The sequence below is a fragment of the Pseudomyrmex gracilis genome, unplaced genomic scaffold (genome assembly GCF_002006095.1).
Source record: "Pseudomyrmex gracilis isolate BER0280 unplaced genomic scaffold, ASM200609v1 scaffold_175, whole genome shotgun sequence".
Lineage (NCBI taxonomy): Eukaryota > Metazoa > Arthropoda > Insecta > Hymenoptera > Formicidae > Pseudomyrmex > Pseudomyrmex gracilis.
This window is the reverse complement of record NW_018020759.1, coordinates 49,841-68,249: the sequence shown is the minus strand read 5'-3', so window position 1 is coordinate 68,249 and position 18,409 is coordinate 49,841. Positions and strand designations below refer to the sequence as shown.

General features: G+C 41.0%; 1 protein-coding gene across 4 annotated transcripts in view; it reads right to left on the bottom strand.

Annotated features, from left to right (window-relative positions):
- The window catches only part of LOC109857848 (protein-tyrosine sulfotransferase), an 83,755-nt gene that overhangs the window by 55,580 nt on the left and 9,766 nt on the right, over positions 1 to 18,409 (bottom strand). For 2 of the 4 annotated variants that reach the window (XM_020434594.1, XM_020434595.1), the window contains exon 2: positions 4,062 to 4,171. The exons of the other annotated variants lie outside the window; for them this stretch is intronic. The gene's annotated coding sequence lies outside the window, so the exon portion shown is untranslated. The remainder of the gene's footprint in view (positions 1 to 4,061; positions 4,172 to 18,409) is intronic. 4 annotated transcript variants of the gene reach the window in all.

The following is an 18,409-nucleotide window of genomic DNA, read 5'->3' as shown; positions in this document are numbered from 1 at the left end:
TATATATATGTTTCAAAGGAAGAAGTTTAAGAAAAAAGCACACACAAAAAAAAACCCAAAGACTAATTCATCCCAGATATCTCGCTATTGCTCGAGATAATTAGCAAAATTGCTTTTAGAAAATTTACGCTTGAACGAGATTCCAAGTGGATGCTTCTCTTAATTAGCGCAATCTCAATATTCAATTAAATTTACAATACCGTGCTTGCTCCAATAATTTAAAACAAATATATAAGACGATGATGTTCGATGCACGTGTTTGTAATCAAACACAATAAGCGGCTTTCTTCTCTGACTTGAAGTATTTTCTCTCAAATTCTCAAAATATTTGCTTAATTTCTTTAATTAAAATGAGAAACAATCCTTCCCGTGAGGTGTATGAAGATACAAAGGTAGGTATTATGAAATTAACGTAATTTCTTGCTCACCAAGAGAGAGAGAGAGAGAGAGAGCGCCTGGGTCCATCGCGCTCCTTTATCTCCGCGCGGGGCGTAATTACCGAAAGCAGCGTAGAGCCAGAGCGTACGTTCCTTCACGTTCCCGGCAAGCGTCTATTTGTCCGGTATGCGCTATTCGGCGCACACGTGTGTGTGTGTGTGTGTACACACCCGATGATCTCTCTCTCACCCTCTCCTACTATAGTGTGTGTACACATACGTGTTCGTCGTATACACGCGCGCGCGCGCGCGCACCCCCAACAAGTTTCGCTCAAAGGAAGACATAACTATACGTATCGCGTGTACGTCCGTACACGTCGCGGCAATCTCGTTACGCGGGCTAAAACGTCTCTACCTCTCTCGGCGACATTCGAAGGCGACCGGGCCGAAAGCAATTTCGCTTAAACCCGCCGCCGCCGCCGCCGCCGCCGCCTCTCGCTCGGCGCGTCGTTCAAGACGCTGTTCTTTTTTCCTCCCTCTCTCTTGCTCGGAATCCTCCCGCCCCGGAAGAGACTTCGCCGTTTCTCTTCTGTGCGCGGCCAAATAGCGCCGCTATTCGCTAAAGGCCAATGCGACCGGGCAATAAGAAAATTCAATTGCTTCCAAAAGGGCCAATTGCGAAAAAAACTCGCCTCTTTTTTTTATTCAAATATCTATTTATGGAATTGTCGCGCGTAAAGAGAGAAAGAGAGAGAGAACGTCGTGTATATTGATTTTATTTTGTTTTAAAGTTTTAATGTTATATCTACATACGAAAAAAAAGAAAGAGAGAGAGAGAGAAAACGAGATATTTCAAAAACAAATATTTCAGTGATTATAAATATTACGGATTACCTACGTGTATAGAAGTATAATCCTGATGTGAAAGTTTGTTTAGCAGTTTTTCGATTTGTAATAAAGTTTGCAAATGAAACTTTTGCGCGATGCGAGATTACTTGCGCAAATTATAAAATATTTTACATCGTGTGTTGCATGCGCGCCGCAAAAGTGTAATATATGTGTAAGTCTCGGTCCAAGTTGAAACGCGCGCGCGTTTGTAATTTATGGCCCTGCATCAAAGAAATTTCGAAGAGTACTAATAATCAAATAAATAAAAATATGTCCGCGGTATAACTCTTTTAACGAAAACAAATTGTTGTTCGTCTCGCGGAGAAACTCACGTGTATCTTCGTTTCTACATTATCCGCTTACTCTTGCAACAACTTATTGAATCGAATGTAATTTGGAAGAGACTATACACACGATAATGAGCAATTTAACGTCAATGTACTTTTAACGATCAATGTCCTTGTAACACGATCAAAAGTGTCTCCGCATCGATCGGGTGTAATGTGTTCGAGCATGTTGGGGGACACTGATGAAGACACTTAAAACCTTCTCGATAAAACGAAAATTCCCTCTCGAACGCGAATCGATCCGAAGATACGGGATCATCCGGCTCATATTTAATTTTCCAGATTGAACTTACCCGTCATTAAAATTCTCGCAAACAATTTGGGAAAAAAAAAACCTTTCTTTGATCCCCATTACTTTTTTCAGAGAAGCTCATTGCCTTCATTATCTTTGAATAACGTTTAGCGAGAGAGTCAAAATGTGTGATCCGAGCGATTTTCACATTCACCGTTTTCTTTCGCTGGATTTTAATTGATAGAAAAAAACTTTGTTTGTTATCGCGAATTTTCTCTTCAACGTTGCAACAAAGTTGTTGCTTTTGCGAGAGAGAGAGAGAGAGAGAATTTAATATTCGCGAAATCTGCGAAGTTTTTTTTTCCGTATTTACACAATGTCAAATATTTTATTTATATTTCAACAGTGTATGTATACACGGCATACATAAATAATGTGATTTTGATTTCTCTCTCGTGTATCTGTTAAAAAAAAAAAAAGATTTGCTGAAACAGCAAGAAATTATTTGCCACATGGTCAGCAAAAGAAAAATAAATTTGCCAAGCCCGTTGACATTTTTTTGTTCCGCTAATAAAAACGTTTTTTGTTGATGAAATCAAAAATTCGTTAGACTTGACAATTTTTTTCATCGCCGGTCATATAACAGCAAAACTATTTTTTTTTTCCCCGTATTGTACTTTATTTTTGTTTAGGATCCGATTTAAAGAAAACGTGTCGGTTAGTTCTGTAATGAGCGTAAATCAGGTTTAACAGCGCGGAGATATTATCTTGGAGCGGATTGTGGAAATTGTCCCGCACGGTCATTTCCGTATAAGGCTTAATAACAGTATAACTGGCGTGCCAGCGACGTTTCACATACGCTGATGGGATTATCTCGAGCGCGGACATTTATATTCGTGCGAGAGTAGGTAATTAAACGTGAATAGTAACGTCGAAATATCGGCAAGCCGACCGCGACGACGGTTGTAGTACTCTTGCTTGGCGCATTTAATTCGCTCGCTAAACTAAGCGGAACTGTGCTTTATCCACTTTGCAGTCGATAAAAATGTCATTACACTTACATTAACGCTAGACTACGCCGAGAAAGAAAGCTGCCACACTCGGATGAACGAAACATAGCCCTCGAGAGAGAAAGAGAGCTCTGTGGTTTATTTATAAATATGTATAAGTACATTGCACACACACGGTGTGTCATTATACCGTTTTAAATAAATAAAAATAAAGTGCAAAAGATTCTCGAGAAAAATAACAAGTATTTTTTTTTATGCTATTTATTTAAAAAATGTAGATAAAATTCTTTATATCTTCAATTACTCCTCTCTCTCTCTCTCTCTCTCTCTCTCTCTCTCTCTCTCTCTCTTTCTCTCTTGCAATATGCAACAATATATCCAGAATTATTCGAGCGAGCAGCTTCTATTCCGATAGATTTACATATAAATAGATTGTCTCAACATATATATATTATGTAATACGTTTGTTGAAGTGTTGGTTTAGGTTCATCGAAACCTCACACCGCGTTGTTTCTCTTTCCCGCATAATCTCGCAAAACGCGATCCAGACAGACGGATCACAAAAAAATTTTCACGGAATTTTCGTTACGCGGCAAAGAGAGGGGGACGGAGATGGAGACGTAACTGATTTTACAATTCCCAGTTGTTCAAACCGGAACAACAAGTAACAACGAACGCGTAACAATTTCCCGGCTTTGTTCGCGCGGAAAAGACGTGGAAATTTTTCTGAACCGTGACCGGCTGACTCTATTTTTACGCGAAATGTTTCGAAATTTTTTGTCGACAAAGAAAAAGCGCGGTGTAGGGAGGGAGGGAGGGAGCGGAGGCAAAGAAGAGAGAGAGGAAAGGGTTCGAGAAAAAGAAAAGCTGTGTGTAACGAGGGCGTATTCGCTCCGTGTGAATGTGCGTGTAGCGATTCTCGCTCTTTTTCATCGCGGCGGAAAAGAGGACGGCGGTAACGGTTCTGGCGATGTCATTTTTTCCGGTAAACCAGCGTTTCTTTCCCGAGCCGCGCGTTCCACGTGAAATATTTTCAAACGAAAAGAGCGCAATTAAAACGGCGCGTACACCGCGATACTTGATACCGAGCGCGCGCGCGTACACACACACACACAACAACATGCTTGACAACCCAAAATTATCGCACCGAGTTGCCCGGGAATAGAGAGCGTAAAGTTTTTTCATAGCCACTAATTGTAAAACTCACCCTCTCTCGGACTCTCCCTCGTCGGATGTGTACAGCAGCTTCCACAGGGCCAATTAATCTTAGGAATTGCGCTTTACCGCGTATGATCGACGACGCCTTAGCACTCGCTCCTGTGTAACACACAACATGTGAATTTAACTTTTACCCACCCTCGTACATAACAACCGTGTTTATTTTTCATTAATTTTTATCAACCGCACACGCGTGTTTTTTTCTATTAATATTCTCGTTTATATTCTTCACGCGAGTCGCGCTCGTGTTCGATCTTTTTTTTTTTTTGAAAAATAAGTCGAAAAGGTCGAAGAGAGCGAAATTTCTACTAACGCACACCACCGCGTTTGTGTTCTCAATTTCGACTAAACAACTGCGAGCTCTACCCGGACGATGTTACACACATGTATCTCGTTCGAGTGACCGGCGCCACTATAATCGACGGAAACGTCGCCTGCGGATCGGTCGGACGTTCTGACAAGGAGTAAACTAATCGGCGAATTAGCAATACGACTCCGCAACTGCGAAGGACATGAGATAGGACGACGGGATCGGAGTTATGCGACAGCCATACGACAGTAATGGCGCTCGCAGCTGACGACGTTAATAGAAGGATTTTGGAGGGCGGGATTTACCTTCTCTCTACGTCCGTCCGTCCGGACTAATTAACCTCGTTATAACGCCGGTCCGACCGACAGGACACTACGCCTGTTCCCGATGTAACGATCGTCGCACCTCCGAGCGAATCAACCGACCTGACACGAGACATCTCACCGCCGAGAGAGAGAGAGTGAGAGAGAGAGTTTAATTAATCTAATGAACGTCTCCGCAGCATCCTTGAATGACCGATGTAGCCTGACATGACATTAGACACTCGAGGTTTATCTATCGAGTGTCACTTGCCACATATAATCGACTCGAGTTTTCGTTAATAAAAATAATTCGAGCGCGAGAAAAATTTATTTTTTATTTTTATTTCAAAAACGAAGATATTGTAAGAGGAAGATTTTACTCGTGTGTTGATTTTTTACACACAGAAGTGAGTTTGATTATATATAAATCATTGGTTTTTTAATTATATTTTTATCACGATATGTTAAATCGGCGGCGGCGCGCGCGCGCGTAGCAAAATCAGAGAGATCATTTTTGATGTCGATGATTATTTGCGTAATATTTTCCAAGTTGTTTTATTAATAAAATTAAATGAACATAAAATGCAACGCAACGACATTAAATAGCAACATCGTTATTTTTCGTTGGTTAGAACGTTATTTTAGTACGTTAGTTGCAAAACAGTGCTTTTTAACAATTGCAAATGTACACGCACCCCCGCAGACACCTCAATAAAAGTGCGACATTTCGCGTATTTTTTATTTCACAGTGTACGGTTGCAATTAGGATTGTAAATATTTTTCCCGGAGAAATCAAAACGAGGATTGAATTTTGCTAAAAGTGTGTATCGCGAGAAGAGAAAGGTCACAGGACTATACCGATAGTAACTTTGGCTTCCAAATGCCGTGCGCAGTTTGTTATCGAACGGAGTGTGTTCCATCATCCGATGTCACGGTGGCGGACGATCGATCCGAGAGAGAGAGTTGATCGAGGTGCGAAAAAACGAAATTCGCTGCGACGCACACGGTGTTTCGTCCGATCTAAATCGAATTTAGCATTTGCGATATATGTTCGAAAAAAAAAAAAAAAAAAAAAATTCACAGAAAGACTGCAATTTTATTTCCCGTCGAACGAAACGAACCATATTTCCAATACCCGATCTTCGTATCGTTTTTATCAAAAATGATCAAACGCACTTCTGCCTTTAGGCTCTGTTTTTGAAATCGAATGATTTTATGTATGTATGAGAAAAAAACCAAATCGAAAAATTATATAATAAATTTTTTTTTTCCGACGCAAACGCCTTCGACAAAAATTCGGCATTATCGTCGCGGTGTGTCACGTCGTCGGGGGAATAGAACGAGATCCATTCGGTTTGAAGTAACGAAACTCCGCGCGCTGGCGCATCGCTCCGATGGGAGACATTAACCGAAAGTAATTCCGCCTCGATCGGGTGTGCCTCGTCATACCTTTCATTATCGATTGATCGGGTGGACAAAATTGAATTTAGCGAGCGAGGAAAAAAAAAAGCGGTCGATCTTAGGGAGAGAAAAAACGAGAGGAAGAGGGAACCGACGTTCCGAATCGTTTGGCAAGAGCGAAAGGGAAAGAGAGGATGAGCCCGATCGAAATGCTGGTCGAACCAGAACGGATATCGCTATCCGGCTGGGACGAGATAAGAGAAGAGCGAGAGAAAGTCGTGCTCTTTCTCTCTCTCTCTCTTTCTTTCCCTCGGAATTTACTACGTTAGCAGAGAACGCGAGCGATTCTCCGCTACTACCGACACCAGGACTCCAATTAGCCACTTTAGCCATTTCCCGACTCGCGAGATCAAAATCTACCGATCGATTTCTTCGTCTCTCCGTTCCTTATCCCGTTCGCTTCTTCTTCGCGGTTATCTCACGCGGTTATCTCACAAACAACGTTGTTGAACCTCCCAATTATCGTTTAAGTGGATTATGTCGAATTTCGTGACTAATAGACGTTCGTCAATTTCGATAATGCAACTTTATAATGAAACACAGTAAGAGAAACAATTGTGCTGACAATTTTTCGGAGAAAATAATTTATATTTCGAAATGTGTTTAAAGAACGAAATTGTTTTTCTATCAGTAATCCTTATCCGAATCTTTTTTCTTCGAAAATTGTAAAGAATTCTATTAGAATTTCCGCAACGATAAGCCGGCCGAAATTCTTGGCTTTACGAGTTCTTCGAGTCGAAAGAAATCGACGAAGATGACGTTTATCAGAAACGCCCAAGTTTATTATCGCGGTTACAAGTTGCAGATAAGAATAGAAGTTTCCATTTTTTCTTTTTTTTTTTTTTTTGAAAGTCGACAACTTCACACCGAACGGAAGAGAATGACTCTTCGCACCGACTTGTTCACCAAAAAAATTGTATTCTTGTTTTGAGGATATCCCACTTACTTTAAGTATATTTTATACTAAAATAGGCGCCACGAAGAGTTTCTTATTTTAAGAGGAAAATTCTCTAAATAGTAATATTGATAAGAATATATACTGATTAGAATATAAAAAGCCTCTATGGAAAAACGTATATATATCTCACTATCGAAAAAGACTATATTCTTAAATAAAGAATATATTTTTAATTTCAGAAGAATATCATCTATATAAAATCTTTAAGAAGATTTTTTAAGTATAAAATCTTCTACTTACAAGAATATAATTTTTTCGGTGTATATATATACACGTACACCGAAAAAATTGTATTCTTGTTTTGAAGAGAGATATCCCACTTACTTTAAGTATATTTTATACTAAAATAGACGCCAAGAAGAGTTTCTTATTTTAAGAGAAAAATCCTCTAAATAGTAATATTGATAAGAATATATACTGATTAGAATATAAAAAGCCTCTATAGAAAAACATATATATATCTCACTATCGAAAAAGACTATATTCTTAAATAAAGAATATATTCTTAATTTCAGAAGAATATCATCTAAAATCTTTAAGAAGAATTTTTAAGTATAAAATCTTCTACTTGCAAGAATATAATTTTTTCGGTGTTCTATCGCTCAATGAGAATAGAATTCCAAAAGAGAACTAAAATATACTATCTCACCCTCGAGATATATCGATCTCTCGTGTGTGCGCAAGCCGAGAGTCGTTACGCACGTGTGTCACGTAAAATAGTAACGGAAAGAATTGAACTCGTTTGCGCGTTTGCAATGTCTTTTGTCCACGCCCTCTCCTTTATATCTCCATTCTTCTTCTTCGCTTCTCGATTTTTTCTTTTTTTTTTCTCACTTCTCCATCCGGCGACTTCTTTCCGTTCCCGACTTGATATTCTCGCTTTTACGTTCCTCTCGCAATAACAAGACGCTAGTGTTGTTGTTATTGTCATTGCCGATGCGCTATCTGTGCCTCGCGCTTCTTTCTTTCTCTCTCTCTCTCTCTCTCTCTCTATTTCCTTTTTTTTTTTCTTTATTTTATTTCTCCACTTTTACGAAAGTCTCTGTTCTCTTGTGTTCATCCTCGACTTCTTCAACTTCTTCTGAAGAACGTTCTCTCGCGCCGCCGTCTCGCGTTTCCGCGAGAAACAAGCTCTCGGCGAAAAATCCATCTTCACCGTGACGCACACGACGAAGAACGAAACCGGTGTGACGCAAAGTTCCCTCACCGATCGGTCGATACCGATATATGGGATATATATCGCGCTGTTACACAGGATCATATACGCGAGAGAAAAACAACATAAATACAATTGAGATTGCCGCGTAAAATATCGCACGTTTCTTACGTTGTTTACCTTTCGCGTCTGAATTATTTGCCAAAGTATTTCTTGCAATTTCAACGGCAAATTTATTGTTTGCGTTATTTTCACAGTCGCGCGCGCACTCCCTCCTGTCGACTATAAATAACGCGCGTAAATTCGTTCTGGAGTAACTATTAACAGCTTCGTGAGTGAAAAAAACAGAAAAAAAAAAAAAAAAAATTACAATTTTTTTTGCTACTCGATTCGAACGGTTATATAAAACGGTTGACAAAAGGCGGATTATCGAACGGGGGTTTTAATTCCGTTTTAACGACGGCCGATGTGTGTATGCGTTGCGATATCGTGCATCATTCTCGATTACGTCGAGAGAACGTCCCGTCGTCCGATCGTGAGAGCGCCTGTGGATGGTACGGATGCAAATGCGAACCGTATGCGATTGCGTCGACGTAAACTGCTCGTTGTTGACGGATGAATTTACCGTGACGCGAAGGAAGCAAACGAAGAGGAGAGAGAGAGAGAGAGAGAGAGAAACTCGGAGTATCGCACGCACATTGTGCGCATCGGCGCGCCGTTCATCGTTTCATTCGAGGTCGTTAACCATCGTTAGCGGTCCCGTTCGTTCCCTTGTCGACGAGAGCCGGCACGCGGCAGGCCGCAAAAACCACGAAACGCGCGCGACAAAACTGTCCCGGACCAAAAACCGCAGCCTTACCAGCAGCCGCCGTCGGCTGTTTCGCAACGCTCGTAATAGTAATTACGCTCGGCGCGCGCGCGCGCGGATACTTGACAATGCGCTCGCGATTCGCGCATCTGACTTCATTCGCGCGCCAAGGACGATTCCTCCTTTTACTCGAACAATTGCAGAAGAACTCTAGTAATATCGAGACCGATTTTTCCTAGAATTCGCGCGAAATGATTTTCTTCCTCTTCCAATTAACGACCGACTTCTAGCAAAAGACGAATAAGATATATATATATGTTCCTCCTTCTAGATTCTTAGAGAAATTAGACGCGTGTTCTTAAACTTTCGCAGTTACTCGAGATCCGAAGGAACATCACTGTGCCAAGGAAATCTATTACTTTTGTCCTCCCATAAAAGAAGAAGTCGAAATTGCGAATTTTGCTTGAAGTTACCGGAGTTCTACTACGAGTACAAACACACTTCGTGTTCTCCCACGCGCTTTTCTTTCACTCTATCGCACACTGTTTTTTTTTTTTTTTTTCAAAATAAAACAATCTAACGCAATGCATAATTTAAACACAATTATGCGTAATGCGATGGATCTTTTTTAATTTTTTTGGGGGAACGGAAGGTAATTGATTTAATTCATCTGTATGTGACGCGAATCAAATATACTGAGATGAGAATTTCCGAATTGAATTGAATTCAATTCCAATTATTACCTACGTATTAATTTGCACATGTTTAAGTAAATAAAAACTAGCGCAATGGCTCGCGTTGATCGAACAAATTCTCGGTCCAGTTTGATGCGATATGAATTGAAATATAAATTTGTAACAATTTTAACGTTCGATTCTGTCTTCAAACAACCGCACAGTTCGGCTTTGATTTTGGTTGTACAATATTTTCTTTCGCACGGGATGGTGCGTTTTTTTTTTTTTTTGAACGCGAGAACGAAGGTTTACACAGTCGCAACCTGATGTTCTAAAAGGTTCGGCTATTTCCAACCAAGTACCTCAGAAATAGCGTAAGCTTCTGTGCTATTCTGCTTACTGAACTCGGGGAGCGCGCGCGCCCGCGCGCTTGTACTACTGTGTATAGGTGTTGTCTCGTTTGCGGCGGAGGAGGCTCGCAATCATTGCGCCGCAAATTGCCCCCGCAAACGTCTCTCTGTAATCTCGCCAAGGGACACACGGGTTCTCGTGTCTGTCGCGCGCCACGGGGGATCGTAAAATACGAGTGTACACAGAGAATAAGCAGAGATTTAGGAAAATACGGCGCGCCGTTGTAACGCCGCGGGAGAGCAAGATAACCGCGGTGTACCGCCAGCTGAGGGTTTGGTCTCTGTTGATAGTTGGCTCTTTCCGTAACGGACTATACTGTTCCGCCAAGTTAAACGATAATGACAGCGGCCTTTGATGAATTTAGTATGTCCTTGGCGGAAAGTTCCGAGAGGGAGAAGCGAGCGTCCTCCGGTTGTACTCTAATATGTACTGTAATATGTACCGTGTGTATTATACATCTTAGGAACAACGTTGATCGTCCCGGAGGACTTCTGCTTCGAAGAAACTTCGACCGCACGAGCAGCTCAAAATCGCGTCTAAAAGATGCGACGTAACAAAATATGTGCGAGCGGATCAACACATATTTCTTTGTAAGTAGTTTGTGTGTCACACTGAAAAAATTATATTCTCGTAAGTAGATTTTATACTTAAAAAATCTTCTTAAAGATTTTAGATGATATTCTTCTGAAATTAAGAATATATTCTTAATTTAAGAATATAGTCTTTTTCGATAGTGAGATATATATGTTTTTCTATAGAGGCTTTTTATATTCTAATCGGTATATAATCTTATCAATATTACTATTTGGAGGATTTTCCTCTTAAAATAAGAAACTCTTCTTGNCGCCTATTTTAGTATAAAATATACTTAAAGTAAATGGGATATCCTCAAAACAAGAATACAATTTTTTCGGTGCACATAAAGAGGCTCACGTCGAGAACGCACAAAAATCGTATTTTTTTTTGTCATTTTTGTATGAATAAACAAACACACACAAGTGAAGTGTGTGTGTCAGTTTTGGTTTTCATTCAGAATTCAAGATCGATATGTAGCTACGTATCCGTAGAAACTTGGCAAGAATAGCCCAAGAATACATAGAGCAACTTGCTAAATATATAATAATGCAACGCCTCGAGTGTTTTGGAGAACTGTGCGCGGAGAATTATCCGCCCTAAAGCGTCACGGGAATTCAGGAATCCATTTCGACGTATACACACACAAACACACGCTCCGCACATAATACACACGGCTAATATCACGGTTCGTAATACTTTTGTATTCGAGGAAAATCAGATTGTCCGGGACGGGGTCAGCGGGGTACCGTTTGGAGGATACGCGATGCTTCTTCTTCCTTTGTCTAATATTTGCCAGGCACCGAGCGGGGATATATATCCGCGGTTGTCGGCGAGTCCCCGGAAAACGATCTGGCAGCGGTCCAGCATTCGGTAGATCTTCCTTGGGAGATGCGGTTCTCGCGCCCGTTGTCATTATCGTTTCAAAACGGAGGACGACGACGGGGGGCAACACCGTGGTCGAATATCCGGAAATTCGCTGTCCGCGCTGATCCACGCTCGGGCGACGAAGGAATCAGCGTAAATTTCTTTGGAAAAATCCGTTGACGCGCGCACACACACACACACGCGAACGCTACGCGGCGTTCCATCGCGTTTCACGAACTTGGAAACGAAAGGTTCTCGATATTCTGAAAGCTACGCGAGGGATCAATGCGGGAAACGCGCGCGTTGGATCGCTGAATACAAAATGTCGGAATCGAAAAGCCTCAGATTTACGGAGAAGCTTTTTTAAGAGTTTGTCAATAATCGTGTATGTCGTGATACGTGTCACGTCGGAGCACAACCCGTGTGTGCTTACTTTCTTACAGAACTTAGCACAACACACACAGGCGCCGCGCTACGCGCACGTTTTTATTAGTTTTATTTTAACGCGTTGTGTCAGTGAACACAACCTGTCACCGCTATGACAGCTAGTATGTACGTTTTTTCCAAACCATATAATACACATTAGAGAGATGTCATAACGCATGAAAATCAAAATCAAAAACGAATGAGAGAAAAGTGCAAAAACAACAACGTGACTAAAGTACACATGACAGAGAATAGAGTAAAAAAGAGAATATTACATATATTATATATAATATTCTCTCTCTCTATATCTATATATAATACATTCACACACATATATATATGTACCGTAATCGCGTGACTAAAGTCAGTGACCCCGCCAAGGCCGCGCGGCCGGGGTCAGTGACCCCGCCGCGGTCACGCGACCGAGGTCAGTGACCGCCCCCCCCACCAAGGCCGCGCGGCCGGGTCAGTGACCCCGCCAAGGCCGCGCGGCCGAGGTCAGTGACCCCGCCGCGGTCACGCGACCGAGGTCAGTGATCTTACTGTAGTATGTATATAATATATATAATACAATATAAAGTATAATATTATAAAGTATATATTATATATAAGTATATATTAAAGTATATATTATATATAATAAATTCTCTATGTATAATATTATTTAATGTTATATATAATATATAAATTAACAGTCACGTTACTTTAGCCACATGTTATTTTTCTACTCTTTCTTGTCACAAGTGACTTTACTTTCAGTCACGTTTTTAATTTTTTCCACACGTATACGACGAACTGTCAAAATCGCTTTTCCGTCATTATTTACTCTCTCGATCTTGCCGATTCGATTCGACTCGACTCGATCAACCAACCAATCGGCAACGCAAAAAAGAAGCAACAATAGATGCGATACATTCGATATCAAAACGCGCACTCGCGGTACATGGAGTTTTTTATACAGGAAGAGGATACTTCGGTCGTGCCGCGGTGTGCGTGATCTGCGATTGTTCGGATTATGTTGAATTTGTAGGAGAAGTTTAGTTATTATTCCGTGTGTGTATGCGGTATGTGTGTGTGTGTGAAATTATAATTACGTATAATTTCAGTTTAGACAAAATACGTCAGAAATCATTCGCGATGCAAATATCACCTCTAAAGAAATTAACATGAGGAAAACTGATGAAAACACAAAATTAACGTGAAAATTCAATTTTGCCATCTGCGAGAAAAGTATTCAAAGTGACTTCGTTTTTTTTTTGTTTTTTTTTAAAGAAAGACCAAAATAGAGAATCGAGAATACATATTATAATGAAAACGTCCGTACACACGTCCGAGCACAAAACGTTTTATCGAAGTTACCAGAAATAGAACGGTCGATCTAGGACACGCCACACATCTGAACGGCGGTCTTTGTCGATCGAATCGCAATAAGAGGCTCGCGCAAATCCGGTCTTGCGTGATCGGGCGCGAGTCGACGGGATACATTGTAAACCTCGTGACGGGTCAACGATCGGGCGTTACATCACGCATCAATCCATCCAGGGAGGCGAAATCTTAGAGTTTAAGGTCGAAGAGACCTTTATTCTCTCGCGCTCCTTTCTCAGTCGGTGTAATGAGTGCACCGGCACGTGCCGAGGACCTCGCGCCACGCCTAAGGTCAGAGGCTCCTCGCGCACTTGCTTGCGATTCTCTCTCGTGACGCGAGCGTTCCGCGTCGCGAAAATAGAACTCGCACAAAAGTTTACGCGACACAAAAGAGAAAGAGAGAGAGCGTGCAAACTCGAAANAANAAAAAAAAAAAAAAAAAAAAACAAAGAAAAAACACAATGCCGTTGAAATCGCAGCGACCGAATGAATTATTAACATATCGGTGACTTTCTGTCGCCAAAGAAAATTGCAATCGCGAGAAATTATAACGCACTGGCGGCCGAATGTCGTGATTTCGGCAGTAAAAAAAAAAAAAAAAAGAAAAAAAAAGGAATTTCAGAGACACATTGTGGCTCTCTGCCGCGTTAAAAGCAAAGCGCTTAAATGTAAGTATAGAAAATCCTGCAAAATATCGAGTCTATTCAATTTTTAGCCAGAAAAAGAGGTCGGTTCGAAGAGATACTAGTTCTATACAATATACCAGTATAAATTTACATAGAAAACAGAGCAAGAGTACGAAAGATTTTTTTTTGGAAAAATTATTTCAACTGTACAAAGTAATCAAAATATTATATTAAAAAATAAAACTTCGCTAAAACTACTTGATTGTTGATTAGATCAACCGTTCGATTTTTCGCCAAGAACTGATTAGCTGTCAGTGCGCGCGTACGCGCGCGCGCTCGTTCGTGCTGCGAATTTCGATTTCCGTGACAATCGTGTCAGTTGAAGAAAAAAAAATAGGTCTGGTTGTATCTTTTTACTCGCTGCGATTATCTAGCGATTATCGCGTACGATGAGCGCACTTTTGTATCGCCATAACACATACATATATACACACACACACAACGACTGAGTTCCCATTTTCGTCTGAATAACCGCACGATGAAGAATCGTCTGTTCCCATTTTGCATCTAGCCTTGTAGCGCTCGCGATAACAATCGCGAGCGAATATTATCCCAAAAACGGGATTTTCCTTCCTGATCTCTGATCTCTCTCTCTCTCTCTCTCTTGTAATTTGAAATTTTCTCTCCTACTTCTCGTTTCGGGGCGTGCGAAAGGCGATAGACGGAATCCCTCCGAACGGAATCCCATTATCTTTCATTTTGCCGGTCAGATCGCCGCGACGGAACGAAGGCAAACGGTGCCAATTTTCGCGCCCCCAAAAAAAGAACCATCTCGCCCGTACGTTGCGGAATCTCGTGGCGAACTAAATCTCCAAACTTTCGCGGATTGGTGATATACGAACTAATTAATATGCTAAATGGGATTAGAGAAAGTTGCGTTTTTTGCCTTTTAACCGAAGTGAACTACCGCGCGTTACGGCATTTGTAACACACGTATCATTTCCGATAAATTTATTGCTAACGACATTTCCTCTCTCTCTCTCTCTCTTTCTCTTTTTCTTTCTCTCTCTATGCGTGTATTAATTTAAATTATATTCCACTAAAAGAAACAAGTTTTTTTTAAAAAAAACCCGAGAATATCACAAAATATTCTACTAATCTATTTTACTGGTCGTTTTTATTTCAAATATTTATTTATAAAATTTGAAAAATCTAAAACATATAATTTTTGTCCGGAGAAATTGAGAGACATATTTCGGAAACTGAGATTTTCGTGATCCGAACGGCTTTTACACTTGCGAAAGTTTTGTGTTTCCGTTTCCTCTTTTGCCGGTTTATACTTTAAATTGTTTACAACGCTGCCTGCGGCGGTGTTTGGTTTTTCCGATGGATGAGCTTATTCGTTTCATCGTGTGTAAAATATCTCGAAATCACGTCTCTCTGTTTCTCTCTCCCCGAGACAGAGAGATTGAAAGCGTCGAATAGCTGCTCCCGGATTATCTCGCGCGCGTACTAATCCTCGAACGGCGCGATGTATGGAGCTATTATTCTAGCCAGTGCCGGGCTGAGCCGCGAGTAAATATATCTTAAAACAAAGGAGATCTTCGCAAACACGCGACGTATACAAGAGGCGCGGAGTCTCTCACGCAGAGGTTTCAGTTTAACGTGCGCAATCACGAAAATCTGCGCCAACCGTCCGTGCTCGAGACAGCGGCGAGAGTTGCGATGAAATTTTAATCGAGTTAAACGAGTTTGCCACGCGAAATCTTTCTCGCTCGCAAAAGATATATAAATATTATATCCTCTTTAAATCGGATATAAAGTTTTTCTTATCGCTCGTCTATGATAAAAATATAAAAATGTTTTCTAGCTAAAAAAAAAAAAAAAAAAAAAAAATAAAAAAACATTAATGATACTTACGCAACACTTTGTTCACACATTGCTGCATATATGTACAATACGCGCAATTTTTTAATAACAATATTTTCGGTCATAATAATTATTACTCTTATTTGCTCGCGTCTACGGAAAATGTTTCTTTAATTAATGTGTTGTTTGTTCGTAATTAATGCACGTGCGAGCAAAAGTACGAGAAAATTTAAAACTAACTACAGTTTACAACTCTGCTGACGTATCTTTTGTGATGCTTATGCAACTGGATACGAGTTTTTTCCCCCCAAGTAGCCTGGACTTGTGATGTGTACCTACACGATGAAAATAAAAAAAACACTTTCGCGTTGCCGCGCGACAACGTGAAATTTAAAAAAATTTGCCGCAACGCGACGGCGAAATAAATGCGCGAATACGCTAATTCGCGCATTTATTTATTCTCTCGGCGTGTCTCCGCGCGTCGGACAAGGAGAATAAATCACTTTTTCGCGCGCGAGGACGACACGACACGCGCGCAGTTCGCGCAAGGCGGACAAGGCGACTACGTTTACAAGACACGTCGTAAATGCGGCATCCTTCCGCGTAAAGTGCGAGGCTAACGAAGCTCTTGTTTTAATTTTTTTTCTCTCTCTCTCTCTTTGGATGTAATCTAATATAATTAATAAATTTATCGTGCGAAACGCCCTTAATACGCGCCCTGTTCTCGTTTAATATCCCAGAGAGGTGCTGTACAAAGAGAGTACGAACTCGCTTTCCTTCGTGCTCATTGATGTTTTCATTTCATTACCGCAACGGCGAGTAACGAACGCGGAACTGTGATACTTCTTCGTTCTTATCGTTAATCCGACACTACGAGAGAAGACCGAGAAACTAAGAGAACCCTTCGCTTCTCTCTCCCACTTTTATCATCGTCGCCGTCTGTGTGTTAGCCGCCGGGTTTCTCTCTCGTTCTCCGTATCTCGCGTTTGCATAACATTAACGTTTAAGAGAGTTCGTTCGGCGAAAATACGCGACCCCGTCTATCTCTCGCCACCTCGCGACAAGAAAGAAAATTCCGCGCCTCGTTGTTGCACAGCAGCGGCGTTTGATATCGTTAACCTTGCGCGCGCGCGCGCGTACTATACACGTACGCGGTACACCGTTTTCCGCGATAAACGCGGCAAGAAAAGACACACACACACACACACACACGCAACGAAGGGAGAAAGGGAGGGAAAGCTCTGAAAACGAGCCCTAATAATATCTATCAGCGTCAGACAAACTCTCCGCGCTCCGCGAATAACGCGGAATATTTCACATTATTGCACCTCATGTGTGTGCATACATTGTATCCAGTTCTGAGCGCATTAAATTCTCTTTGAAATTCAGAATCGGCAGAAAAAAAAAAAAAGAATAACGCGGAATTGAATTGTTTCAAACACGTATATAATACGTCCCCGCGCATTAACGTGATCGCGCTGAGGGATTCTTTTTTTTCTTCTTCTTCAAATTACACAAGAAAATTTATTGGCGAAATTTTGTGTAATTTTCTCAATCGCGCGCGTTTTTCGTGCAATATTATTACTTTCTCAATCGGTAGAGAGACCGTGTGTTCTTGCAATCGCGCGCGATGACGACATAGCTATGCGAAATATCGCAAACTGAATTTATCCCCGAGTGTTTTCACACATCATTGCTTCTATCGGATTACTTTTTTTTTTCTTTCTTTTTTTTTTTTTTCATTCAAGAAAACTCGGTCGTAAACACGACGCGCTTTACGTCGAGCGTGAAAAGAGTCGCTTGGAAAATATATATTCTTGATTAGTCGCGGAAACGCGCGTAAAACGCGCGTTGAAGAATTTATCAGCAGTTTCTTTTCCTTCCTTAGAAAGTCTCGTTTAGCGAGATAAAAACGCATCGCACACAATTTAAAAAAACCTGGAACTTGGCGCAAAAGTTGCGAAAAATTACATCAATTTTTTTTAATACACGAAAGGCACTTTGAGAAACGTAATGGGCCTAATTAAAAAGTATTTTAAATTTTGTTTCGAATTAAATTGCAACTCTATTATTTCTCCATTATAAATTACAATAACAGATAAATAATCTAATAATAAAACACGCGCGTTTATTTTGTGAAAAAACAATGTGAGAAAGTAACGAGCGATCTTTCAGGATCGAATAAACTCGTTAAAAAGATTACGCGACGCCTCTTCGTGGGATTTAATTCGCCGTTATAGGCAAAGACGCGCTAAAAGAGTTTGCGCGATCCGTTTTCACGCGAGAATCGTTCCGTTACGACGACGTGCGCAAAATGACGACGTCATTTGCCGACAACGTCGCCAATGTACATACGAACAACGCCTGTGTCTCTCTCTTGTCTGTGACCATGAACACTTTCGAGCGGAAATTAGTGGAGTGGAAACTTCTAAGCGCGCGAATGGAAACTGGTTTCGATGCGCGATTCGCGGCACGCGCGTCTTGTACACGTAATCGAATTAAGTATACGCGAACGTAGTTACACGTTATTG